Source organism: Geotrypetes seraphini, chromosome 15 (genome assembly GCF_902459505.1).
Source record: "Geotrypetes seraphini chromosome 15, aGeoSer1.1, whole genome shotgun sequence".
In the NCBI taxonomy this organism is placed as follows: Eukaryota; Metazoa; Chordata; class Amphibia; order Gymnophiona; family Dermophiidae; genus Geotrypetes; species Geotrypetes seraphini.
This window is the reverse complement of record NC_047098.1, coordinates 67,601,116-67,629,057: the sequence shown is the minus strand read 5'-3', so window position 1 is coordinate 67,629,057 and position 27,942 is coordinate 67,601,116. Positions and strand designations below refer to the sequence as shown.

Sequence of the window (27,942 nt, the reverse complement as noted above, 5' to 3'; positions counted from 1 at the left end):
TAACCTTGGTGTGTCCCACCCAAATCTCTTCTGGCTCGATTTCCAAAGCTTAATTCACATACATGTCACCCACGATAGTCTGTCACTGACAGGGTACAAAAAAATCAAACTCCCAAATGTTCAAAGACAGACCTACTGAACCATGAATTAGTAAGAGAAAGGAAAATTTGATATTTCTTTTTTTTTGCAGTGAATGCTGCTCAATTAATATTCAATCTATTATAAACTGCTTTGGGTGAAATTTCTTCATGAAAAAGGCAGTTAATAAATCCCAATAAAATACCACATTATATTGGAAACTAAAAAGTTCTTTATAGTGGTAAGATAGTTACATCATTAGTTTTCCTATTCTGTACAATATATGTGCTTACAGAGATTATTACAATTTATTATTTCTATAGTGCTGAAAAGTGTACACAGCTCTGTACATTTAACATGTACTAGATGGTCCCTTCTCAGAAGAGTTTACAATCTAATTTGGAGAGGCAGACAGGATACATAGGGGTTGGGCAGTTTCTAGCAGAGAGAACGATAGGATGGACATAGGTGTGTTGTGAGTGGGAGTTAAGAGTTGAAAGCAGCCTTAAAAACGTGGACTTTTAGCTTGGATTTGAATACTGCTAGAGCCGGAGCCTTACGTAATGACTTAGGCAATCTGTTCCAGTCATACAGCGCAGCAAGAGTCTGGAGTTTGCAATGGAGGAGAAGGGTATGAATAGGAGGGACTTATCTGATGAACGGAGTTCATGGAGGGGGAACATAGGGGGATTGCAGAGATATTGAGGGACTGCAGAGTGAATGCACATGTAAGTCAGTAAGAGGAGTTTGAACTCTATTCAGAAATGGATAAGGAGCCAATGAAGTAATTTGAGAAGAAGGGTAATGTACGTATGGCAGCTCTTGTGGAATATGAGTTGTGCAGCAGAATTTTGATTTGTTTGAAGGGGAGAAAGATGGTTGAGTGGAAGGCCTGAGAGAAGTTGTAATAATCTAAGCGGGAGATGATGAGAGTATGGATAAGGGTTTTGGTAATGTGTTCGGAGAGAAAAGTTCAGATTTTGGTAATATTACAGAGGAAGAAGTGACAGGTTTTAATGGTTTACTGAATCTGAGCAGAGGAGAGAGAGGAGTCAAAGATGACTCCAAGGCTGAGAGCTGACAAGACAGGGTGGAGGAGACTGTTGTCCACAGAAATAGAGAATGGGGGAGGGCGAGGTGGGTTTAGGTGGAAAGATAAGGAGCTCTGTCTTAGCCATATTCAGCTTAAGATGGTGCTGAGACAATGTTGGACAAGTAGGCTAAAATTCGGTCCTGGATTCATGTAGAGATATCTGATATGGAGAGGTAGATCTGGGAGTTTTCAGCATAGCGGTGATACTAAAAACTATGGGAGGAGCTCAGTGCACAGAGGGAGAAGGTATAGATCAGGGCTGCCCAAGTCCGGTCCTCGAGATCTATTGGCAGACAAGGTTTTCAGGATATCCACAATGAATATGCATGAGAGAGATTTGCCTGCACTGCCTTCTTGGTATGCAAATCTCTCTCATGCATATTCATTGAAACCCTTGCCTGCCAGTAGATCTTGAAGACCGGACTTGGGCAGCCTTGTATAGAAAGTTTATATAGTTTATTACTTAAATTCCGCCTTTATACAAAGCATATTAGAACACTACATTCATATTTAAAACAATAGCTTAACATTCAAAATACCACATACATCACAGTAAAACATCATCATTACATAAGTTTTCTTTAGAGCACTTCAGTTTGGAAAAGAGAGGGCTGAGGGGAGATGTGATTGAAGTCTACAAAATCCTGAGTGATGTAGAATGGGTATAAATGGATCGATTATTTTATTCAAGACTAGGGGACACTCAATGAAGTTCCAGGGAAATACTTTTAAAACCAATAGGAGGAAATATTTTTCATTCAGAGAATAGTTAAACTCTGGAATTCATATTTCATTAGGAAATCTACTGCAGAACTTAAAGCTCAAATTCTTCATTTATGTGGATGACATTACTATAATCATTCCGCTAATTTGTTTTACATCTGAATTTACATATTTTCTATCAATCATTTTAAATCATTGAACTTTGGATGTCTGCTTTCAGACTAAAATTAAATACAGAAAAAACTAAATTTTTCTTAGCAGCTCCCAACAATAAAATTAAGGAAACTATGGTTCAGGTGAATGGGATGGATTATAACATTGAACAATCTTTAAAAATATTGGGAGTAACTCTGGACAAACATCTCACATTGGAAAAACACTCTGATCTAGTATTTAAGAAAAGTATTTTGGTGCTTTGGAAACTTTGCACCATAAAAAAGTACTTTGACAAAGCTTCCTTTCGTCTGTTAGTGCAATCCTCCATTCTGAGTATCCTTGATTATTGCAACATCATATATTTGGGCGTCTACAATAAAATTATCAGAAAATTGAAGGTGGTTCAGAATATGTCCGTCCGTCTTATTTTCGGCCTAAAGAAATGGGAACACGTTACCCCCTTCTATCAAAAGCTCCACTGGCTGCCAGTGGAATCTAGAATTCTGTTTAAGTTCTCATGCATTTTCTATACAACAGTATTCGGTATGTTACCGGGTTATCTCAACCCCCACTTTACTCTGAGTTATACTAATAAGAGCTCTTGAAGAATACACCTGTTTGTATATCCCTCAATAAAATTATGCCAGTATAAAAGGTTCCTCGAAAGAATCTTCTCTTTTCAGGCGGCCAAACTGAACCTATGGCTTGCCAAAACTGTACTAGAAGCCTCTTCTTATCTTGATTTTAGAAAACAGATAAAAACTCAATTATTCAATAGGCTGGGTTCTTAACATATCTTACCTTTTAATCTTTATTCTATTTAAAATTGCCTGTATTCCTTTATATTTTATATTGCATATATTTCTTTTTATATTGTATGCATTTACTTGTCAAACCTCAAACGAATTGCATTGTTTGTACTATGTTTAACTGTTGTGAACCGCCTAGAACTTTCGGGTATGGCGGTATATAAAAATAAATTTATTATTATTACCCTCTGTTTTCTATCTGATAACCAAATCCTAATCCACAAATGAACTTTGCCACCTATCCCATGACTCTTTAATTTTCTCAGGAGCTTCTCGTGAGGAACTTTATCAAAAGCTTTCTGAAAATCTAGATACACTATATCAACTGGCTCACCTTTATCCAAATGTTTATTCACACCTTCAAAGAAGTCGAGCAAATTTGTGAGACAAGATCTCCCTCAGCTGAACCCATGCTGACTCTGTCTCATTAAATCATGTTTGTCTTCGTGTTCCACAATTTTATTTTTATAATTGTTTCTACCATTTTGCCCGGCACCGAAGTGAGGTTTACCGGTCTGTAATTTCCTGGATCTTCCCTGGAGTCCTTTTTAAAAATCAGCATAATATTGGCCACCCTCCAATCTTCAGGTACTACAAACGATCACTAACAGCAGGTCAGCAATTTCATGTTTGAGTTTTTTTAGTACCCTGGGATGTATACTATCTGGTCCTGGCGATTTATTACCTTTTAACTTGTCGATTTGGCTCAGTACATCTTCCAGATTCACAGAGATTTCTTTCAGTTCCTCCGCATCACCACCCTTGAAAACCATTTCCAGTTCAGGCACATCTCATACATCTTCTTCTGTAAAGACCGAAGCAAAAAATTCATTCAGTGTTTCTGCTATGGCCTTATCCTCCCTGAGCACCCCTTTTGCTCCTTGGTCATCCAATAGTCCCACAGATTCCCTCACAGGTTTTCTGCTTCTGATGTACCTAAAAAAATTGCTATGAGTTTTTGCCCCTTTTGCAAGTTTCTCTTCATATTCTCTCTTAGCTGTCTTTATCAATGCTTTGCATCTAACTTGCCAGTGCTTCTGTTTCTTCTTATTTTCTTCATTTGGATCCTTTTTCCATTCTTTAAAGGATGTTTTTTTGGCTCTAATAGCCTCTTTCACTTCACCTTTTAACCATGCCAGCTCTCGTTTCCTCTTCTTTCCACCTTTGCTGATACATGGAATACATCTGGTCTGGGCTTCTACGATGGTATTTTTAAATAACATCCACGCCTGGTTTACAGTCCCAACCTTTGCAACCGATCCTTTTAGCTTCTTTTTAACCATTTTCCTCATTTTATCATAGTCGCCCTTTCGAAAATTAAATATCCCTACAGTAGATTTCTTTTGCGACGTTACTACCGGTATCAGTTCAAATTTGATCATGTTAAGATCACTGTTTCCCAGTGGACACAACACAGTTAGCTCCCGTACTATGTCTTGCATTCCTCTAAGGACCAAATCTAAAATAGCACCCCCTCTTGTCAGTTCTCGGACCAATTGCAGGCCTGCAAATCCCACTGTGCAGTGGGATGTCAACCCAAAATCCAGGACTGAATGAAAGCCTCTCTGTGAAGGGATTAAAACTTGTTCTCAACTAGATCTGAAGTAACCCGAAGATCTGGATAACACAAGCTGGAATCTGAAGCAACAGGAGCTGAAACCATCCCTGACCTACGCCAGAGCATGGCTCATCTGCCGGGTCTGCCTGAGCACAGATTTGCATATTTGATTATTGACCTGGAGCAATGATTACCAACTGAGTTGGATAATTATAGTCCCTTCTTTACAACACTGAGGGACGGAGGGCACCTTGAAAACTGCTGCGCAGGTTCTTCACCTGCTGGCTGAGAGCTTCAAATATGGAAGTGCCTGAAAAGCTTTTGTCTCTGTTTGGGGAATCTTTTCTGGCTTGGAGCTAGCAAGTGTAATTGCTCTTTTCTGTCCCCCTCCCTTGGTGCTGGAGTGACACAGAGGACGCTTTGTTCTGCCCTGCAAGACACAGGTACATTCTTTCCTTATCAGACTGACCCTGCCAACCTGGGCTGGCCACAGACAGAGGAGATGCTGGGAAATAGAGAGAGAAAAAAAAATGCGAGGGAAGGAGAGACAGTTGACAGAGGGAAGGCTAACTGAGAGAGAGAGAGAACTTTACATAAAACTAGATTATTAATATGAGAAGTAATTTCCATAACAAGAAGAGATTACAGACTTGAGAGACTTCATTGGTAGAAACAGCTTGATTCCCAGCTCAAGTTTCCAGTGCCGTTTTGGATAAAGCTGGGGATGCTTGGTGCTGTCACTCACAGGCCCTGAGTGGAGGGATTCCAATTCACTGTGGAACAGTAACACCTAGTGGAAGGATTGAGGGTCTAGGATTTCAGTGTCTTGGAAGGAGTGCCAGTGTGCGGCTCCCAGCTGAGAACTGCCATTTCAAATTCATATGCTGAGAGGCTGGATAAACTGGGGCTCTTCTCTCTGGAAAAGAGGAGGCTCAGGGGGGATATGATAGAGACCTTCAAAATACTTAGGGGCATAGAGAGGGTGGACAGGGACAGGTTCTTCAGACTAAAAGGGACGACAGGTACGAGGGGGCACTCAGAGAAACTGAAGGGAGATAGGTTCAAATCAAATGCAAGGAAGTTTTTCTTCACCCAAAGGGTCGTGGACAAATGGAATGCGCTCCCGGAGGAAGTGATCCGGCAGAGTACAGTACAGGGATTCAAACAGGGATTGGACAGATTCCTGAGGGAAAAGGGGATCGTGGGGTACTGAGGGAGGTGCTGGGGTGTTGCATAAGTATAGACAGCTCACCAGGTCGTGCAGGTGCAAGGCCGGAGGGTTAGGACATTGATGGGAAGATAGGACTTCGATGAGAAACCTAGGGGGCAAGGGGGCCCCTTCTGGTGATTAAGGCAGGTCATGACCTGTTGGGCCGCCGCGGGGGCGGACTGCTGGGCGGGATGGACCTCTGGTCTGACCCGGCAGAGGCACTGCTTATGTTCTTATGTTTGTTTCTAGTCTGTAAACTGCTTTGCTTGGTATGAAATTCCAAGAAACATAAAAAGTAAATATTACAACCACTAGGCCATATGAGAATAAGGGAGAGCTGTAACCAAACTTGAAGAATGGTCTGAAATTTGGCAGCTAAAATTTAATGCTAAGAAATGCAAGGTCATGCATTTGAGCTGCAAAAAACCAAAGGAATGGTACAGTTTAGGGGGGTGAAGAACTTATGTGTATGACAGAAGAGCAGGACTTGGGTGTGATTGTATGTGATGATCTTAAGGTGGCCAAACAGGTTGAAAAGGTGACCAGTAGGAAAAAGGATGTATTGATGCCCCTGTATAAGACTTTGGTGAGACCTCATTTAGAATATTGTGTACAATTCTGGAGGCCACACCTTCAAAAAGATATAAAAAGGATAGAGTCGGTCCAGAGGAAGGCTACTAAAATGGTGCATGGTCTTCGTATGGGGACAGACTTAAAGATCTCAATCTGTATACTTTGGAGGAAAGGCAGGAGAGGGGAGATATGATAGAGACGTTTAAATACTTACGTAATATAAATACGCATGAGTTGAGTCAGTTACATTTGAAAGGAAACTCTGCAAAGAGAAGGCATAGGATGAAGTTAAGAGGTGATAGGCTCAGGAGTAATCTAAGGAAATACCTCTTTTCAGAAAGGGTGGTAGATGCATGGAGCAGTCTCCCAGAAGAGGGAAACAGATACTGTGTGTGAATTCAAGAGGGCCTAGGATAGGCATGTGGGATCTCTCAGAGAGAGAAAGAGATAATGGGCAGACTAGATGGGCCATTTGGCCTTTATTTGCCATTATGTTTCTCTGTTTCTCATGGTCCCAAATCCTAGCCCTAGCTCCAGATGAATGAAAGAATAAGAACATAAGAAACGCCTTCACCGGATTAGACCTAGGTCCATCTAGTCCGGCGATCCGCACACGTGGAGGCCCAGTTAGGTGCTCTCTGTTGGAGACCCGGATTTCCCGTATCCCCCGATATGATTTGCAAGAAGGTGTGCATCCAACTTGCGCTTGAAACCCTGAACACAAGCTCCTCTGGGAGAGCATTCCAAGCGCTCACCACTCGCTGTGTGAAATAGAACTTCCTGACATTTGTCTTGAACCTGCTGCCAATTTGGACATGTGTTTCCAAAGTTTCAAGTTTATTACGGCTTGATATACCACTTATTATACAGTCTAAGCAGTTTATATAACATCATAGCTAAAAATATACTTATAAAGGGAATATTTTAAACTATTGAATCCATTATTCTTTTCTCATTGACCCCCTCAGTCCTTTTGGTTTTTTTCCCATATATGTTCTCTTTCCTGTACTTATTGTAGTTCTCCCCCCTCTCCTGCTTATTCTTAGTACATTTTATTTTGTGTTTTGTGCTCGTCTGTGAAGAAATTTGTTTATCATTAATGTTTTTAATTTGTTTCTACCCTTATTTTTACCATTGTAAAACGCTTAGGGGCTCATAATCGAAACCGGCCTAAATTAGCACTTGGACGATCAGTAAGACAAGTCATCCAAGTGCCGATAATCAAACCGTATCTAAAAATGACTTAGGCCTTTTCAGTGCTGCTGTACGACCAGAGCTAAAAGGGGCGTTTTAGGAGGAGTGGTGAGGGTGGGATTTGGGTGGGACCATGGACTGATCTAAACTTAGTTGTACTGCAAGTACAACTGAAAGTTTAACGAGGCTGCCTGGACAGCACTTTTACATTGTGACTTAGGCCATGTAAAACCAGGTCTAAGTGCCAAAAAGGTATCCAAAGTGACCAGATAAGCACTATCATGATTTCTAGGCGATATACAATAAAATATAGGGGAAAACACTAAGGTAAATAAGACTACCTTTCAATTGTTATTTGTGAAATGATGTGGAATTTGTTTTGTGTGATTTGTAAACTTGTTTTATGTTGTATATTTTATTAAATGGTAAACATGTGACTACTTTGATGTTATTATTATTATAATCCGCTAGGAATTATGGACTAAGCAAAACAGAAATGTTTTAAAATAAATATTCAGGCACTGGCAATGAATATAGCTAGTACCCACATAACTGTTGGCTCCTCCCTGACTCCACCTACAGACCTCCCTCCCCCCCAAACACTAACCAGGCAGTGCCATGATGGTCGGTAAAGATATGTATTCAGCAGCACTGCCCTCAAGTAAGCCTGAATGTCAGTGGCTGAGATACTCATGCCTAGGGTTACAAGATGTCCGGATTTAACTGGATACGTCCTCTTTTTAGAGGACTGTCTGGACGGTTTCCTGGACTGCATGGAATTTGTCCAGGTTTTGGACTCACTCTCTCTAGTCCAGCCCCCACCCAGTAGTCGGGTATGGCTTTTGTGAGTCTCCCTTGTCCCCAGTACCTTCTCTGATGCTGCAATTTAAAAACTTTGGGCAGAAAGCAGTGTTAGCGATAAGATCCTTCTGACATCGGCCTGCCCCAGAAGCCTTCACTCTGCAGCACTTCTAGTTTCCATGTAGGTGGGACGCTGCAGAGTGAAGACTTCCGGGGTACAAGGATCATGTTGCTAATGCTGCCAGCTACCCAAAGTTTTTAAACTGAAAGGGCTGGAGAAAGTATTAGGGATAGGGGAGACTCACAAGATCCAGACCCAACTCTGATAGCCCAGGTTGGGGGGGGCGGAGGGGGGCTGGAGAGAGGAGAGACTTGTAGAAGTAGAGGCTTTATGGTAAGACTAGTGAGAGACAGGGATGAGGTGGGGCACTGTGGGCAAAGGTGGGGCATGGATGGGGTCAAACATCATCTTTTTTGACTTAGCAAATATGATAACCCTTAGGGTTACCAGACATCTGGGAGAACCCGGCAGTTTGTCTGGGTTTTGGAAAGCCCTGAGCTACGGCTGTATCTGGATAGCCTTCAACAAGCATGTATGTATGGCATCACATGCATCCCTCCAGATGCAGCCTGGAGTTTGGGGGAAAAAAAGAGACAAGGCTTTTGGGGGTAGTGTGTGGGGCTGGAGGTGAATCAGGATGGGGAACGAGGCAGGGCCATGCATCCGGGTTTGTCCGTCGTTAAATATGGTAATCCTAGTAAACCTACTCCTGCCCCTTACACCATGTTAAGGATATATCAGAAGCGCTGGGGCAGGAGTTCAATTCTCCCCAGGGTAACCCTAGGCAAGTCATAGGAATAGAAATTTTCAAGTCATTTACCCAGATAAACTGCCTGTCTGTAAATCTTTTACTCTCCTAGGTAAAAAAAAAAAAAAGTACCTGCAAGGCTAACAGCAAAAGAAATTTCAAAGGTAGGCATGCTTGGAGGCTGCTGTTGTGAAGGAACATAACTTGAAAGGAAAAAAGTGCTTGGTGAAGGAGTAAGTACAGGTGTCTTCAGGTAGTTTATCCCAGAACAATTTTGAAATGAAAAGCATACTCACAAGTTTCAAGTTTATTAAAAATTTGATTAATCACCTATCATGATTTCTAGGCGATATACAATAAAATATAGGGGAAAACACTAAGGTAAATATTGACAAAAGACAATAATAGTCATACTAAAAACATATGGAATGAGGGGTGAACTACAATATGAAAAGGATAGAGGGCGAGTTGCTAGAGGTGGTTAGAGGTCAAAGTGGTCCTAAGATGCTAGAGAGGCTGATTACCATTATAATTCGAAGGCATCTGTAAACTACTACAGAGCCACTGATTTAAAGAGCCTAGGAATCCTGGCCTGCAATTTGAAAATGGCATCCATTCTAATCCTTAGCTTTGTATCAAGTCATTAGCTGCTGATAATAATAATGATAGTAATAATAATAACTTTATTCTTCTAGGCGGTTTACAATCAAGAGAGCTGGACATTCAGCGAGTTACAAAATGCAGATAGTCAGAGGAAATACAGAGTGCAGAAACTTTAAGAAAGCAAAAATATAGATATACAGTTTGCTAAGAAATTTCCGAGAGGACCTGTTAGGAAAAGGTCACGCATTTCAAAAAATACAGCGAAAATGACAATATGATAATAATAACAGTTTATATATATTGCAGTACCGTGAGGTTCTATGCGGACTTAAGAGGAGAGAGAGAAGAGCGGCTTGGTCATTGGCTATTGGGGGGAGGAGGGCACTTTTCATGTAGGCACTTCAGAACACATATCCAAGAGAACATATCTGTAGTTTTTTTTGGGGGGGGGTTAATTAGCAAGTTCAAAGCACAGGTGTTACACACACATCCGCACAGGTCACACCTACCATGTGCATGGGCGGCAGAGGAAGGGGAAATTAGAAGGTGTATATTTAGAAATAGAATCTGCATGTGCAGTTTTTCTTCCCTGACTAAAAGACATCAGGGTTTAAGCTCCATTTCAGTCACAGTAGCCAGGTGAAGAGCTCTGGAATCTGTTCTCCCCGAAACATTAGAAGATTTATATCCTCTGCATTTGTCTGTAGCCCTAGTTTCTTATACACCATCTGAGCATTTAATCTTGGCAAGCAAATTAAAGAAAAAAACCCCCTAAAGATTACATCTATAACCTGCTGGAACTGGACTGTACCCAAACCAGCCATAAACCTTTTATTACTCTACTTTTATAACAGGTTTTATAAGGACCTGTTACTGCCATTCATAAAATACTTTAAGTATGTGGGATCAGAGACAAAAACCTGATGTGAGAGAGATTAGAGAGACACTCCGGTATGAGAGAAAGGATCTGACTGAGAGAAGCCTGGCGTGAGAGAGGGAAACAGAGAGACACTTGAGGGTCAGAGAGACACTTGAGTGTGAAAAGAGGGGGGGGGGGAGAGAGACCGAAGCCTGGTGTGAGAAGAGATCAGAGAGACATGGATATAATAGAGGGTGTCAGAGAGGAGTTTCAAGTTTATTTGCATCACGATATACCACTTATCGAAAGTCTAAGAACATAAGAACATAAGAACATAAGCAGTGCCTCTGCCAGGTCAGACCACAGGTCCATCCCGCCCAGCAGTCCGCTCTCGCGGCGGCCCAAACAGGTCACGACCTGTCTGTATCACCAGAAGGGGCTCCCTTGCCACCTTGGTTTCTCATTTAAGTCCTGTCTTCCTATCGAGGTCCTAACCCTCCGGTCTTGCACATGCACGACCTGGTTTGGTTTCTATACTCATTACCTGGTTAGTTTTCTATACTTGTGTTACATCCCAGCTCCTCCCTCAGTATCCCATGATCCCTTTATCCTTCAGGAATCCGTCCAATCCCTGTTTGAATCCCTGTACCGTATTCTGCCTGATCACTTCCTCCGGTAGCGCATTCCAAGTGTCCACGACCCTTTGGGTGAAAAAAAACTTCCTTGCGTTTGTTCTGAACCTATCTCAGTTTACAAATTTAAAAAAAAGCTTAAAATGGCAATTGCCAATCAAACAAATAGATACAAAAGGGAAGAAATACTTTATATTGTGAAAGTAAAGAAAACAAAGGAAAGTACATAATGGGAAGGGTTAAAATTATCCTATTATGAACTAATTTAGCTTAAAATATGAAATAAAGAAAAAAGGGAAGTAAAATTTACTTATCTGTTATATGCATCTTTGAACTTCTGCCTTCAAAGGAGGAAGAAAAAAACAACAATACAAAACATCGCATAGCATTGGAAGTACAAAAGAAAGCACTGAATCCACTCACCTTACAAACGTTGGCATGAGAAGACAATATAAAATAGGCATAGCAACACTTAACATGCTATGTACCTATATAAACATCTCCAAAGAAGAACATATGTCACTTTTGGTAGCTTTCCAACCCTAACCCAGAAATACAAACTGTAAAGCCCCCCCATCCCTCCCTAGTCTCCCCCAGGTGGTAGGCACAAAAACAATACCAATAAGCCAGGAACATTCCTCCTCAACTCTCCTCTGTAATACTTGTCGAGAATGTGTGCCACAAAGCAATCTCTGATCATGTCGTTGCCACCTGGCCATTTCCTGCATAGACTCGTATATCAGGCGGACATTCAACCATCCACACACACACGATATGTCACGTAGCCAAGAGGAGTGCTATGGCTAGGAATTTGCATTGATCCAGTGAGAGGCCAAATCCCAGTCATGCCGCAGCACCAGTACCATATACGTCCATTGGAGGCGTTGGTGCAGCAAATTTGCAATAGTGTTCCAGCCCCTCACATTCAACCAACATATGTAGCAGTGAGCCCCTTGCATGACTGCGGTGCACATACTCATCAGATGTCCACTGCCCAGCTTGGACTCCTTGACATCTAGTGATATATGTTCTATGCAATATCTTAAACTGCATTTCCTGCAATAAGGCATTGCGTGATCTCCAGGCAGCATACAAGAAACATTCCTGCAAAGAACGCTCAGAGACCACAACCCCCAAGTCAGTAGACCACACCTGCGCAAGAAAAGTCATAAAGGGGATGGCCCATTCATCTCTCCCTAATCTATACCAGGTAGGAGGTGTAGGAAAAACCAATCAACCTTCAAGAACGTGTCTCCCTGTGCTGCCTTGACCTGCTTACTGAGATAGTAATGTCTCAATTGTAGGTAAGTGAAAAAAGGCTGGGGTACCCCCCAGTGTTGTCGAAAGAAGTCTCCGAACACCGCTCCATACAGCCCTCTAACTTACTGGGCCTCCCCTCCCTGGGTGGAAAATTAGGATTACCAAGGACAGGGAGCATAGCCCAATTGCCAACCACACCTCCCACCCTTCCCCTCCACCACTGCCAGACATGACGAAGTGTATCCAGCCAGATTTTACAATCCAAGGGTATCCTCACTTTCTATCTCCCAAATGAAATATAGGCCATAACACTATAGGGGCGGAGCCAGTGGGCAAGAAAGCCCCCGGGTGCATACTTGTCTCCTAGTGTGTGTGCTTTGTGTTTCCAAGGAGCAAAGTGGCAACATTATAAAGCTGCAGATCGGGGAGACCCAACCCTCCCCTCTCCATATTAATTTTTATTAACTAATTCGAGCTCTGTGCGATTGCCAGATGAATGATCCAATGATGGAGCAAAAAAGTCTCTCGTGTGTTCCGGATCCAAAAAATTATAACACCATCTTTACCAGCACAATCCTCCCATAAAGCGATAGCGGGAGATTCCCCCCCCCATCAGGTGCAATAGTCCCTGATACCCTCAATTTTTGAAATGATGTTCCTTTGGTAAACCCTTACCCAATCAGCACATAGGTAGACCCTAGTATTTCAACTCAGTGGATGCCCAATGAGGGGGAAACTCCGCCAAAATCACAGGAGGCACAGGGGACCGACACCAGAAGTGCCTCTGACATCCCAAAATTTATAGATAAACCTGAAAAGGATCCAAACTGAGTCTTGGTATATGGGTAGAAGCATCCCTGATAAACAGAAGCATAGCATTGGCAAACATAGCAATATGACATTCCTGTCCCCCTGTATTTTGATAGCGAGGGGGGATAAGGGGCACCCCTTTCTGGTGCCTCACGAGAGGGAAAAAGATTGGGTTCTGTCGCCATTAATCAGAACTTGGGCAGTGGGGGCCGTAAGGGTAGTAACCCATTAATGAAAGGGACCCTTGATCCCGAACTACTAAAAGACCCAGAACAAGTACTCCTAGGTGACATTGTCAAAAGCCTTCTCGGCATCCAGGCTCGCCAATATGTCATCCCCGGGTCTATCCATTCCATCCCGCAATGCTACCAGTGCCTTCAAGATTTTAGCAGATGCGAACCGTCTGGGGATGAATTCCACCTGATCAGTATGAATCAGTAGCGGTATCACTTTGCTAAGCCTCTGGGCCAAAATAGCCATCAAGATTTTCATGTAACATAGTAGATGACAACAGATAAAGACCCGAATGGTCCATCCAGTCTGCCCAACCTGGTTCAATTTAAATTTTTTTAATTTTTTCTTCTTAGCTATTTCTGGGCAAGAATCCAAAGCTCTACCAGGTACTGTGCTTGGGTTCCAACTGCCAAAATCTCTGTCAAAACCTACTCCAGCCCATCTACACCCTCCCAGCCATTGAAGCCCTCTCCAGCCCATCCTCCCCCAAATGGCCATATACAGACACAGATTGTGCAAGTCTGCCCAGTACTGGCGTTCGTTCAATATTGATTGAATAAAGAAATGGGCCTGTAGGAATCCACCTGTTCCGGGTCCCTGCCCGGCTTAGGTAATATCACCACCGATGCATGACACTGCTCTGGTAAGAAATGGCCCCCCTGATGGATGTCCCAAACCAGAGTCGTCAATGCACCACCTGGAGTTTGAGGATCTTATAAAATTCAGGTCCCATGCCATCTGGTCCCAGGGCTTTAGCTAATTTAAGTCGGCCTTTAGCTGCCTGACCCTCCTCTACTCCAGTTTGGGCGTTCAGCATTTCCAGCCCTCTGGTGAGACTTGGGGAAGAGAAATATCTCAAAAAAAGGCACCCCGACTGAGGGTGTCCTAGGGTCCAACACTATACAAGTCAGAGTAAAATTGCACAAATCGTTCCTTAATGGGCTGGGCCTGAGTAAGGATAGTCCCCCGATCATCCTTAAGTCTACTGATACGAGAGACCTTTCTACCAGAGCACACCAAGTATGTTAGCAACTTCCCGGCCCTATTTCCCCAATAATGCAGGCTATACTTGTACACTTGGATTTGAGAAAGGGATCTAGCCGAGAGAATATGGTTGATGTTCTTTTCTGTTCTCTGGAGCCCCTCTCGAAATGCCTGGCAGCTTGCCCACAAATGAGTAGACAAGGCAAGTAATTCCGCCTCCTGCTTTTGTCGTTTACTAGCTGTGCATGCAATTATTTTGCTCCACAAAAAGGCCTTAGCTGTTTCCCAATAGACATTGTGGGACATTTCCCCTCCATTGCTGAAAGTGGCATATTCCTTTCATGCTTCCACTAAATAAGCCCTGAAATCCCCATCTACGTAAAGAGTGGGATTTAAACGCCATGAACACTGTGAGTGATCGGAAAGCCAGCACATCTGAATCACGACCGCATCGAGGATGCATGTTCTCTCCACCTTCCCTACCAGAGAGGCTGGGACCAAGAGATAATCAATGTGGGATAAGCTACCATGCACACGCAAATGAAAAGTAAAATCTATTTCTCCAGGGTGAAAGGTCCTCCATGTATCTATAAGATCTAATTTGTGCATGAGGAAGTTAACCCCCTTGGAGTCATGACCTGCACATAATGCCCAGACAGGTTTGCAATCAACTCTAGGGTTACTGACCATATTAAAGTACTCTGCTAAAATAAGTTGGTAATCATTGAAGGTTAGTATCTTAGCTAACAATGTTGAGAAAAAGGAGTGAGAATACACGTTAGGGGTGTAGATATTGCACAAAAGCACAAGCCAACCCTGTAATTCTGCGGCCCTGTGGTTCCTGTACTGTCTTATGGATCGTGAGTGCAACCACCCATTGACGGGAATTATATGAGGCATAGGCTGGGTCCCCTACTCAATCTCTCTGGAGCTTCTGATGCTCTGCCACCGTAAGGCGTATCTCTTGTAAAAACACCACTTGGGCCCGCTCCTTCATCAAGTAAGACAAAACTGGACCTCTTGACAGGGAAATTGAGAGTGATGAATGTGAGCTCAGCCAGGATCGAAATGGAGACAGATAGAGTTCCCCTTTGCCCATCTCCTTCTCTGCTCTGTCAGTGACCCACCTTCCTTCCCAGCAGTAATGAAAGCACAAGCTACATTCACTGTCAGTTCCTGCATACTTATTTTAAACATTTCTATTTTGTTTAGTCCATGGTTCCTATCAGATTACAATAATAACCTATACTGTACAATCAAAATAGCCATATTTCCCTTGGAAAATCCAGACTGATGCTCCTATAGAACTTTACGGCCTTGCAGTGGTCATTTTCATTGATTACATAATACGGTAAATTTCTTGTATAGTTGGGATAGACCCTGATCAGGGAGACACTTAGGTATGAAAGAGATCAAAGTGTCAGGTGTTAGAAAGGGGATCAGATAGAAACTTGGGTATGGGAGAGAGGATCAGGGAAACCCTCATGTGCAAGAGGGAAGATCCGATAGACTGTCGAAAGTGAAAGAAGGGATCGAGGAGACATTTAGGTGTAAGAGAGGGGCTCCGAGAGACAATGAGATGTGGGAAAGGAGATTGGGGAGACACTCAGATGCGAAGAGGGGGAGGTTAGAGAGACACTTTGGTGTGAGAGAGGGGTACAGGGACAGAAGCTGAGAGAGATGAGCTGGTCTGATAGGAGAGAAGCAGGGCTGGTGCAAGGGAATTAGTATCCTAGGTGAATCTTCAGCCTTGAACTCCTCACCTCTGATTAAACTTAATAATCATGGACATACCAATGCCACATCTTAAAAAGAGATGACTGGACACTATACTTTTCAAGTTTACATTTTACAGTATTTTATTTATTTCTTTCACTTTTATGTCCCGTCCTACCCGGGAGCTCAGAACGGGTCACAGTAGTACATTCACAGTGTTTGGGGTACAGGAGTAACGGTACATTCTATATTGTAGGGTAGAAACAATACAATCATATCATTTTAGAGGTACCTGGTTAATAGTGCCTATACAGTGTACTGCAGGGAAGGGAGAGAACAGAGGCCATTTACAGGAAAAGGGTTAAACATCGGGGTGTATACATGAAATGTTGTGGGGCACTCACTCTTGACTGGTTTATTAATACATAAGAGTGAAGGCAATTTCCAAACACCATTCACCTCTCGAAATTAATTATTTGAAAATTACCCAGCTTCTTTGTGCTGACTGAGTTTTGAATTTGTGAGACTGTCGGGACCCTTTCTTTTGCGTTGACTGCAGCTGCTCTTTGCCAGTTCCCGGAAACTGGTCTCCCTAGGCCAGTGTATCGCAAACTGTGTGCCCTAGTGTGCCTCCTGAGATTTCAGGTGTGCCACGGCACATTGGGGAGGAGGAGAATTGTTGGTGCCAGCTGACTGCCTAAAGGATGTGCCTCTCGTGGCAAGAGGCAAATCCTATAGGCAATCAGCAGATGCCAGCGCCTCTCCCTGCTGGCACCCCCCACACTGGCGTCTCAAGGCCCGTCATGCATAGACGTTGACATGTGCGTGATATCATCATGGCGATCTCCACTCACTTCTGGATGCCTCGTGCCGCAGCCACTATGTTTAGTGTGCCGTGGCTCAAAAAAGTTTGCGGGACACTGCCCTAGGCAATGGCCTTGTTTATCTAATAGTTAAGCCACCTCTTGAGAGAGGGGATTGGGGAGACATTTAGATGTGAAAAAGGGGATAAGGGAGACCCTCAGGTACGAGAGAGGGGTTCAAAGCCAGAGAGAGCCATTAGGGCGACATTGGGGTGTGAGGAAGAAGATGATGGTAGGGACAGATAAAATAGATGTGACAGAAGAAATGAAGAGATCTTGAAGTGCTGTCTTTCCCTTTCCATCCTGAAGGATGTTTTGTTAAGGCTCTGAGTATCCGTTTGTATAACTGGTTGAACTGGACGGCAGCAGGGTCTGTCTCAGATCAGGATGTTCTGGTTGCTGGGATGGGTTCTGCTGATAATAGACCAAATCGTTTCTTAGTGAAAGGACTGGCATGTGTTTGTGTGGTAACTCCCAGGACTCAGGGCTGAAAGCCCTTTTAATTAAGACTCAGAGCCATACAGGCGAGGCAGGTACCAAGTCTCTCCAACTGTTTTTCAAGGTTTTTTTTTTTGAAATTTATCAGCCTAAAAGAAGTTTGAGATCAGAAAACAGCATGAAACTATGTTCAGAGGGTAAGATGCATATCTCCCACATCAAGATTGGTGCGGCCATGTTGTCAGTAGCGGGTGTAAAGCTGTGGAATACCCTGCCATGAATTTTGCGGTTTTTGTACTGCTAGAATGAATTTTAAGAAAATGTTAAAAACCCAACTGTTTGCAAATGTTTTTTTGAGTTGAAACTTTATATTCAAACTGGATCTGAAAATATTTTGGTGCTTATTGACCAATTTTTAAGGAGTGTTGTTCTGCAATAATTGAACTATGTACAGTGGAAGCTTGGTTTACGAGCATAATTCGTTCCAGAAACATGCTTGTAAACCAAATTACTCATATATCAAAGTGAGTTTCCCTATAGGAAGTAAGGGAAACTCTCTTGATTGGTTCCACCTCCCCCCCCGGCCACCGGCGCTGCTCTACCCCACCCCACCCCATCCCCAAAAGATCCCCCACCCCCTAGGTCACTGGTACACCGCCCCCCCACGAACCTGCATCCCTCGCCCACCCAAACTGAAGGCTTACCCACATGTGGCACTGGCACTGGCACCAACCCACAGGAGGTGTCGGTGCCCGAAGATCGTGCTGCTTGCCGGACTGGGCCTTGAGCATCTGCGCATGCTCAAGGCCTTCTGGCTCTCGTTCTCTCCAAGAATCTTGGAGAGAGGCGGGAGCCAGAAGGCCTTGAGCATGCGTAGATGCTCAAGGCCCAGTCCGGCAAGAGGCAGGATCTTTGGCACTGGCACCTCCTGTGGGGTGGTGCTGCGTGCTGGTGCCAGATGGGGGTAAGCCTTCAATTTGGGCGGGGGGGACGATGCCAGTTCACGGGCAGGGGGACTTGCAAATCGAGTCAATGCTCGGTTTGCAAAAATATTTTGTTCGTCTTTCAAAACACTCGCAAACCGAGGTTTGACTTTATGTTTGTTTAGCATTTTATGCCTGTTATTATGTAAACCATATAAGTAATATACGGTATATAATTTTTTAAATAAATAAATGGATACAGATAGAGTTCCCCTTTGCCCATCTCCTTCTCTGCTCTGTCAGTGACCCACCTTCCTTCCCAGCAGTAATGAAAGCACAAGCTACATTCACTGTCAGTTCCTGCATACTTATTTTAAACATTTCTATTTTGCTTAGTCCATGGTTCCTAGCAGATTTCAATAATAACCTATAGTGTATAATCAAATTAGCCATGTTTCCCTTGGAAAATCCAAACTGATGCTCCCATAGAACTTTACGGCCTTGCGGTATATAAACTGTTATTATTCTTCACAAAGCACAGGAAGCAGCCATCCTCCATGGCACCAGAAGTACTTCTTTAGCTGCTAGGAAGACCTGAACAGAACTGGCATTGCTTTTCATGAACTACAAGGGAAAGGAATTAGAAAAGATGGCTTGCACGATGGCCCCTGGCCCTGATGTCGGCCAGATAAGAAGATTTAAAGGGAGAAGTGGTGCATGATGGCTTCTGATGAGAGTCAACTAACCAAAAAAGGAAGAAGTTCAATCCTTTGTCAAACCAACCATGACAAAGTAGAGTCAGACAAATGGCATTTCAAAAAGCCAGAGGTGGATCAAAGTTAATTATTTATTTGAAAACTACCATAAACAAAGGGCTCAACATGGAGCCTTGTTTCAGGTTGTCCGCTTGCCTCAGGAGTCACAGTTTCTCATAGATCCCTCAGGTATATGCTAATAGTAACATAGTAAATGACAGCAGATAAAGACCCAAATGGTCCATCCAGTCTGCTCAACCATACATGCTTCATAAATTAACCATTTAAATGGTCCTTTTTCTTAGATATTTCTGGCCCAGAAACCCAGAGCCCTGCCCGGTAGTGTGGTTAGGTTCTATCTACTGGAGTCTCTGTCAAAACTCACTCCAGCCCATCTAAACCATCCCAGCCATCAAAGCCCTCCAGACTCAAAAGGGAATCCTCTAAACACATTAGAGAAAAATTAATGCTGTCATAGCACGGTATCGTGTCAGTTTTTGCCAGATGATGGAGCAACTTTAACAGAGGAGATTGAACAGTCTTGTATGTGGGCAATATAAATAAGCTTTGTTTCTTACTAAATGTTTAATCTGACCCCCACTAACTCAGCACCTATACAATCACTCATTCTACTCACTCACATACCCTCTTCCTCCTCCCATCCCATACCTGGCAGGATCTCCTTCCTTCAATAGCGTGTAAGAAATCACACTCAAAGGATGTCAACCCTTTTCAACCATGCCTCCCAAATTTTGAATATATGAACATAAGACTTATCATATTTTATCTGGTTTGTTTTAAATCTACTACTTAGTTGTTTCATTGCATTCCCCCTAGTTCTAGCATTTTTGGAAAGAGTAAACAAGTGATTCACATCTACCCTTTCCACTCCATTCAGGCCTTTAACGATGGTCACTAAACTGGTCCCACCAGTTTAGTGTGCCAGTATTTTACCAGCCAATTATCAGAATGGCTTACCGTAGTCTTTTCAGATCTTCCTAGCAGATTCTGATTCTGCCATGCAAATGAGGTCATTACTATTAAAATAGTAGTAAAATGAGCTAATTAATATTTAAACAACCACTGGGTGATTCTCTATCATTGCAGGGAGATTCTTTAACCTCACTGTGTTTGTGTGATTATATTGATCCATTGATCCATGCACAGGGCCAAATCTGTTGGCCATAGTGACAACACCCTTGGCCACCTTCCCTTCTCCTGACTCCAAAGGGGAGGTGCCCCTTTGGTCACACCTTTTGGGCATGTACCTGTGGCCACATTCTGCAGTAGGGCTTGATTAAAATAGCAGATCAGAACTCCTGCTTTCAATGGTAAGGCTCACAGCTGTCCACTCCTTGTACCCTGTGGTCAGCTGCTTCCTCTCCCATTATTTTTTAATTTTCCAAGGGTTCTCTCTTGAGGAATTTTGTCAAAAGCTTTCTGAAAATCTAGATGCACTATATTAACTAGCTCATCTTAATCTACATGCTTATTCACACCTGAGGCAAATTGGTGAGGCAAAACTCCCCTTGCCTAAACCCACACTAACTCTGTCCCATTAATGTTTGTCTATGTGTTCAGTAATTTTATTCTTTATAATAGATGCTTTCTGATGAGAGCTAGATGGGAAGACATAAAGGGAGAGGCTGTGCATGATGGCTCCTGATAAGAGCCAGATGGGAAGACCCTCTGGTCTGGGCAATTTCCTGGAAGAAAAGTCCATAGTCTATTATTGAGAAAGACATGGGAGGGGGAAAGCCACTGCTTGCCCTGTATTGGTAGCATAGAATGTTGCTACTTTTGGGGTTTTTGTCAGGTACTGGGGACCTGGATTGGCCACCGTGAAAACAAGCTATTGGGCTTGATGGACCATTGGTCTGACTCAGTAAGGCTATTCTTATGTTCTCTGTCTGTCAAAATTAGAGTGTAAGCTCTTCTTAGCAGGGACCATCTATTGAATGTTAAATGTACAATGCTGCGTACACCTTACAGCACTATAGAAATGATAAATAGTAGTAGTAGTAGTAGGCTGTGAATGATGGTTCCTGATGAGAGCCAGATGGGAAGACATAAAGGGAGAGGCTGTGCATGATGGCTTCTAATGGAAGGTTAGTGAAAGGGATTAAAAGGATGCCTGATAGTTGGCTAATGAGGGCTGGGTGGAACAGATTAAGCAGAGAGGCAGTGCAGAGTACTCCCTCTCTTAAAAGTGAGAGGGGAAGTGGAGAGACTGTTTGCCTCAGATGACTGATGAGAGTCGAATGGGGAGGAGGGTGGAGAGAGGCCGTGCGGGGCAGCCACAGTAAGTAAGGCAGATGCTATCATGTAGGAAGGACCTGGGACAGAGCCTGCATTGAGTTGTCTGACCCAGAGAAGACTTTTCTGCAAAGGATTTAGGGTTGCATGCTGGTTTGTCATCTCTGAAGGAGCAGGACTGGTCAGAGAGGCACATGTGAAAGACAGATCACAGAGATGGGTGCAAGCACCTCAGTTTCCTCATTAAAATTTATTCATTTTTTTATAACCTCAGGGGCTGAGGCAGAAAACTTCTATGGGTAGAAGCGCACAATTAGCTAGGCGTCTGTGCGCAGTTTTTTGGCCGCAGAATGTCAAGAAGTGTTTCATGCAGAGAGAAGACTGAGTGAATCCATGCATGGGACAGTGGTACCCAGTGCATTAAAACGAATGGGAATGATGCTATTAGCTATTCCAATGACTTTGAGTGGGGCAGAAAGCGAGAGCTTAAATGCCAGGTCTGAGGAGGCGTAGAAGGTTAGCTCATTCTCCTGCAGTAGGGTCAGAGAGGATTAAAGGTCCATTTTTAATTTTTGCTGTGAGCACTTAACCTTTAAGACAAAATAAGGTGACAGTAATGTGCACAGGTTTATGTATTTATTTTAAAAACATATAGCCTGCTTAAAAAACCTAAGCAGGTGGGTTAGCAAACATACAGAATAAAAACCAGCATAAAACATGAAACATTCTTCACAGGTCTGAGCAAGAAAAAACAACGGCATTTATGCACGAACTGAAGTCCTGTATTATTCAGTGCTTTATTATGAGAATTACAAGCATTGTCTGTGTGTGAAATTTTCATGAGGCTGGTGTTTATCTGTAGAATAGCATTCCAGCACATGGGCAGATGTTTGCTGACACTCCTTTTGCCAAGGCCAGCTGCCCTCAGCAGACTTCCCTTAATTAGCCCTCAAACTGTGTACACTTTAAATTTACACATGACTAGCCTTCTGCAATAGCAAAACTTGAAAAAACTTTCTTCGTCATCATTTGAGTTCGGAGATGTGTTTCTATTCATTTTCGTTCCTGCCAGTAAGTTTATTCTATTTATTCTGAGTAGAATTCTAGAATTTTTGTATTTTTTCAGTTTTCTTGTTTTCCATGGAGAATGTTGCAAGTTGTTTAAGTCTTTAATTCGATCCTTGTGTGTTCTTTTTCCATTGCTTTCCGTTCCGATCTATCTTTAACCAATGTTCTTTTATTGAAATTCATTATCATATAAGTCAAAGTTTTCACAAATTGGTCAATAGTCATTAGTATGAACCCATTAGATGTTCTTTAGATTGTCATAGGTTGCTCCAGTTGATTCATAAATTCCTGTAGTTTTTTTGGATCCGTAAAGTTTTGCGTTTTGTTAGCAATGGTAACCTTCATAATCGCCGGGTAAAGGAGCCCAAATCTAGCTCCTAGAGATCTTAGTTGTGGTCTCATGTCTAAGAATTGTTTTCTTCTTGTTGCTGTTTCTTTTGCAAAGTCCGGGACAATGTATATTTTTGAATCTTGGCATTTAAGATTTTTGATTTCCTTGGCTATTTGGCATATTTCAATTGCTTGTTGATGTCTTAAAAGTTTGAAAATTAAAGTTCTTGGACCTGTTTGAGTGTTATTTCTTTGTGTTGGAATCCTATGAGCTCTTTCAATTTCCATTTCCGTTTTAAATTTCAGTGGTAGTATTTTAGGTAGAAATTTTTCAAGAAATGCAATCGGGTCATTCTTTTCCACTCCTTCAGGTAATCCGATTATTCTTAAATTATTCCGTCTTTCACGATTCCGGCTGTCTTCAAGATTTTTTTTTATCTCTGTTATTTCTTTCCATATGATTTTGCTGTGATTCATATCTGTATTTAATTGTTCTGTAATATCTTCTAATGTTGAAATTCTATTTTCTGTGATGTCCACTCTTTTAGTTAGGATTGCAGCATCTTCCATTGCTTTTTGTAGTTTTTTGTTACTATCTAAGACAATTTCTTTTATTTGTCTTAGTTCTTCCATAACATCCAGATTTTTTTTCTGTTGGTAATGGGATTTTAGAGGGTGTACCTGGCTCTGGTTTCGACCTCTTATTGCTTCCCGATGTTCCAGCTCCCAAGTCAGCTTTATTTTGTTTAGTTGAAGTCATATTTCAATATATATTTTAGTTTCTTTAAAATATTTGGTAGTAATTCTTTTTAATATATTTGCATATAAGGAGCTATTCGTTTATCCAACCATCCGTCCAAGCCACGCCCCTTTTTTTACAGTATTCTTAAAGCAACTGTAAGTTATACAAACTTAAAGATATACTGATTGGATGAGAAATTTTGAAGGCGGAGTAATGGTGAGAAGGAGAATCATCCTTCAATCACAGAGAAGATTAAAAAAAAAAAAGACGAAGTGATTGGTTTGTTATATTTCCTGTTGAAGGCGGTACTTCGGGTTTAATTTTGCGTTTCAAATACATTAAAATGCATTTCAATTACGATATATATGAAAAGAATATATCTGAAACGCAAAAATTGCCTGAAAAGTTTTTTAAATATATATATCTCAAATTTCATGTTTCATCTTTATAGATAATTGTTCTTTTATTTATTAAGTTGAATTTTAGTACCCACAATTTGTTCAACCTGACAATCCTCTATGGGGGACAAAGGGAGAGTTTTTGGCACAGGACTTCACTCTTGTCTGCACAGGCCTCAGATACTTTAAAATCATAGATGTCTGGAGAGTATGCTATTGAGACAGAGTTTACAAGAACACTGATGGGATTGTTAGCTTCTCTTAATTGACAACTCTCTTGTGAATCATAGGAAAATAGTGAGCACAAGAGGTGAGGGGATTCCTGTGCTGAAGACTCTTGTTACAGTTCTGAGGAAAGAGGCTAAATTCGAATGCTCTTAACATGATAAACTTATTATACCCAGGTATGAAAGCTTTTTAAAATAAAAATAATATACCACCTGAAAAGAAATGAATTGTAATTGAAATGTTCTTAGATATAAGTAATGTAATATAATCATTCTTATGGATTTAAAGACATACAAATATAGAAAATAATCTTTCAATATATAAGAATGAAAAACTTTTTACTTATTCTTATAATTAATAATAAAATAAGAGAAAATATATAGAATTAGAGAAAAATGGTAGTACTTTAGATAATTATTAATAGCTTGTGGGAGTTATCTAAATCTAACCTCAACCTGCGTATCCAAGTTTTCGTAAATAATGAGGGGGGGAAGGGAGGGATAAGAGGGATGGGAGGGAATAAAAGGGAAATATATAAGGTAATCATGGGAGTAAAGGAAAAAAGAGAAATGAAATACTTAAAACATTGGGAAAATATACATAATTTAATACCTGAAAATTTAAAAATAAATGGATATTAAAATTATGTCTTTAAATGTTAACGGTCTAAATCATATGATAAAAAGGAAAAAAGCACTATCATTTTTAAAAAGGCAAGATGCAGATATATGCCTTATGCAATAGCAAAACTTTCTCGTTCGTGGCAGAAGCCGTTGGCACGTGGCTCTGCCACAGGACTTTCTGCATCAGCTCCTCAGTTTCGAGGGAGTGGCAATGGATTGGGAAGGTCAGGCTGCATTTTTACTTTTTTGTTACAGTCAAGAGTGTCAGAGATAGAAACATGATGAGAGAGGGGATCAAAGAGATGAGTGTTCAGGGAAAGGGTAGCAAAAGGAGCCTTTAACAGAGGCCGCAGGTGCTCAGGGAATGAAAGATTGCTTTCTACAGCACAAGAAATATCTTTCTTTTTTTTATTTGTAACTCAGTTGTATTTCAAGGTGAGTTACATCCAGGTACAGTAGATATTTCCCTTTCTCCAGAGGGTTCACGGTTTCCGTTTGTACCTGAGGCAATCGGAGGTTAAGTGACTCACTCAAGGTCACAAGGAGCAGCAGTGGGATTTGAACCCAGTGCTCTAACCACTAGGCTACTCCTGCACTCTCTATACCTTTTTACTGATGATATTGTGGGAGTTTATAGGAATAGATGAAATTGGCTCTTGGCGGTGCTGTGGCAGCTCCAATATGCAAAACAGTGGAAAAGAGAGACCTGGATGATATACTGAACTTCTGAAACATTTGAAGTACAAATTTGTAAAATATTTGCTCTTGTGCAAAAATTCCATTTCAATCATCAATGTAGTGCAGTATGACAGATCCTAACTGCCGGTAACAAGTATTCTCCCCAAACACAATTCAGAAGCAGCTCCATCAGTGGCACTCACAGAAGACCCAAAAGTTTACATAAGAATTGCCATACTGGGACAGACTGAAGGTCCATTAAACCCAGTATCTTCTTTCCAAAAGTGGCCAGCCTAGGTCACAAGCACCTGGGAAGATCCCAAAATGTAAAACAGATGTTATGCTGCTTATCCTAGGAATAAGCAGTGGATTTCCCCAAGCCATCTCAATAATGGGCTATGAACTTCTCTTTTAGGAAATTATCCAAACCTTTTTAAAACCCTGCTAAGCTAGCTGATTTCACCACATTCTCCGGCAACAAATTTCAGAGTTTAATTACAAGTTGAGTGAAGAAATATTGTCTCTGGTTTGTTTTAAATCTACTACTTAGTAGCTTCATCATATGCCCCCTAGTTCTATTATTGTTGGAAAGAGTAAACAAGCGATTCACATCGATCAGTTCCACTCCACTCGGTATAGATAGGGTTACCATTTCTCAGGCTACAAAAACCTGGACACATGGCCCCACCCTGATCTGCCTCTGGCCCTGTTTCATTTCGCCCCGGCCCCACCCTGACCTGCCTTTGATTCTGCCCCAGCCCCTCCCCTATAAACCTCCTCTCTTCTTCCCCGACAAGATCTGGTCCGTCTGGAGGGCTTGGAGCATGCACGGAGGTGTGTGATATCATCCGCGCATACTCAGATGCTCTCCAGATGCGGCCGGAGCTCATTAGGGCTTTCCAAAACCCAGATAAACTGCTGGGTTTTGGAAAGTCCATCCTGGACCCCGAAGAGTCCTCTAAAAAGATGACATGTCCAGGTTTTCCCGGACGTCTGGTAACCCTAAGTATAGACCTCTATCATATCTCCTCTGACTTGTCTCTTCTGCAGGCTGAAGAGCTCTAGCCGCTTCAGTCTTTCTTCATAGGGAAACTGACCCATCCCCTATGGGTACTTCACAGATGCTTTCTATATGGGGACTTTCACCTAGCTATTGGCACGCTACAGAATTGCTCCCATAGGGTGTCTCCAGAGCTAAGCACCAGTTCTTTAATGGCATCTGTGTGCCAAGAGGGTCATTATAGAAAACTAGCATAAACCCATCATTTTGGTGTGACCCTTGACACCAGGTGAACACACCTTTGTGTGCCATATAATGTACATAGCATAGTATGCTATAAGCTATGCACATAAGTTGGAAGCAAGCCATGCCCCTCCCATGCTGCAGTCAGATATATGAACCTTTGCAGTTAGTTGAGGTTGGGCGCTCTTCTTTGAACCTTTTCTCGCGCCACTATATCTTTTTTGAGATAAGGAGACCAGAACTGAACGCAATACACCATGGAGTGATACAGGGGCATTATAACATTCTTAGTTCCCTTTTTTAATAATTCCTAGCATCCTGTTTGCTTTCTTGGCCGCCGCTGCACATTGGGCAGAAGGTTTCATCGAATTGTCTACAATGATACCCAGATCCTTTTTAGGTGGCCCCTAGCATCCGGTAACTGTGATTCAGGTTATTCTTTCCGATGTTCATCACTTTGCATTTGTCCACATTAAATTTCATCTGCCACTTGGACACCCAGTCCTCCAATTTCCTAAGGTCCACCTGCAATTTTTCACAATCCGCATGTGTTTTAACAACTTTGAACTGTTTAGTGTCATCTGCAAATTTAATCACCTCACTCATCGTTCTAATTTCCAGATCATTTATAAATAAGTTAAATATCACCGGTTCCAGTACAGACCCCTGTGGCACTCCACTGTTTACTCTCCTCCACTGAGAAAAATGACTATTTAACCTTACCCTCTGTTTTCTATCCGATAACCAATTCCTTATCCACAACTGAACTTTGCCACCTATCCCATGACTCTTTAATTTTCTCAGGAGCCTCTCATGAGGAACTTTATTGTTTGACACTAAAGATGTACTGGATATCATTTCCTTAAATCTGGTATTCAACTCCTGGGCCACTTAGCACAGAGCACAGAGGCTTGAGAAAGATATCGAACAGGGTTTCAAATAGTGTGAATCCCTGGGGGACTCCATGCCTAAACTTCACTATTTTCAGATGTAACTAACCTATCTTGTACTACAAACTGCTTCTGTTCTAAGAAAGACTTGAACCAGTTGTAAACCTTACTACTGATCCCGATGGCATCTATTCTGTTCAGTAGTACATCATGATTAATTGAGTCGAATGCTGCAGAGACATCAAGGGATACTATGAACGAAACTTTTGCCTTTGTGAAATCCTGAATGCACTATGTCAAGCAAATAGAGCAGTAGGATCTCTGTCATAATCCTTTTGAAACCCGAACTGGTTTTTATCAAGTATCTGGTGTTCATTTAGAAATTTGGTCAGTTGATTATGGATG

The 27,942-nt window shown here is 42.0% G+C and overlaps 1 protein-coding gene across 4 annotated transcripts in view; it reads left to right on the top strand.

The window, feature by feature from the left end:
• The window catches only part of LOC117349455 (claudin-4-like), a 79,013-nt gene that overhangs the window by 13,751 nt on the left and 37,320 nt on the right, over window positions 1-27,942 (top strand). The window contains exon 1 of one of the 4 annotated variants that reach the window (XM_033922959.1): window positions 4,619-4,860. The exons of 1 other annotated variant lie outside the window; for it this stretch is intronic. The gene's annotated coding sequence lies outside the window, so the exon portion shown is untranslated. Of the gene's footprint in view, window positions 1-4,618; window positions 4,861-21,317; window positions 21,384-22,305; window positions 22,409-27,942 lie in introns of those variants that run through there. 2 more of the 4 variants (XM_033922962.1, XM_033922961.1) reach the window with 2 other exon arrangements.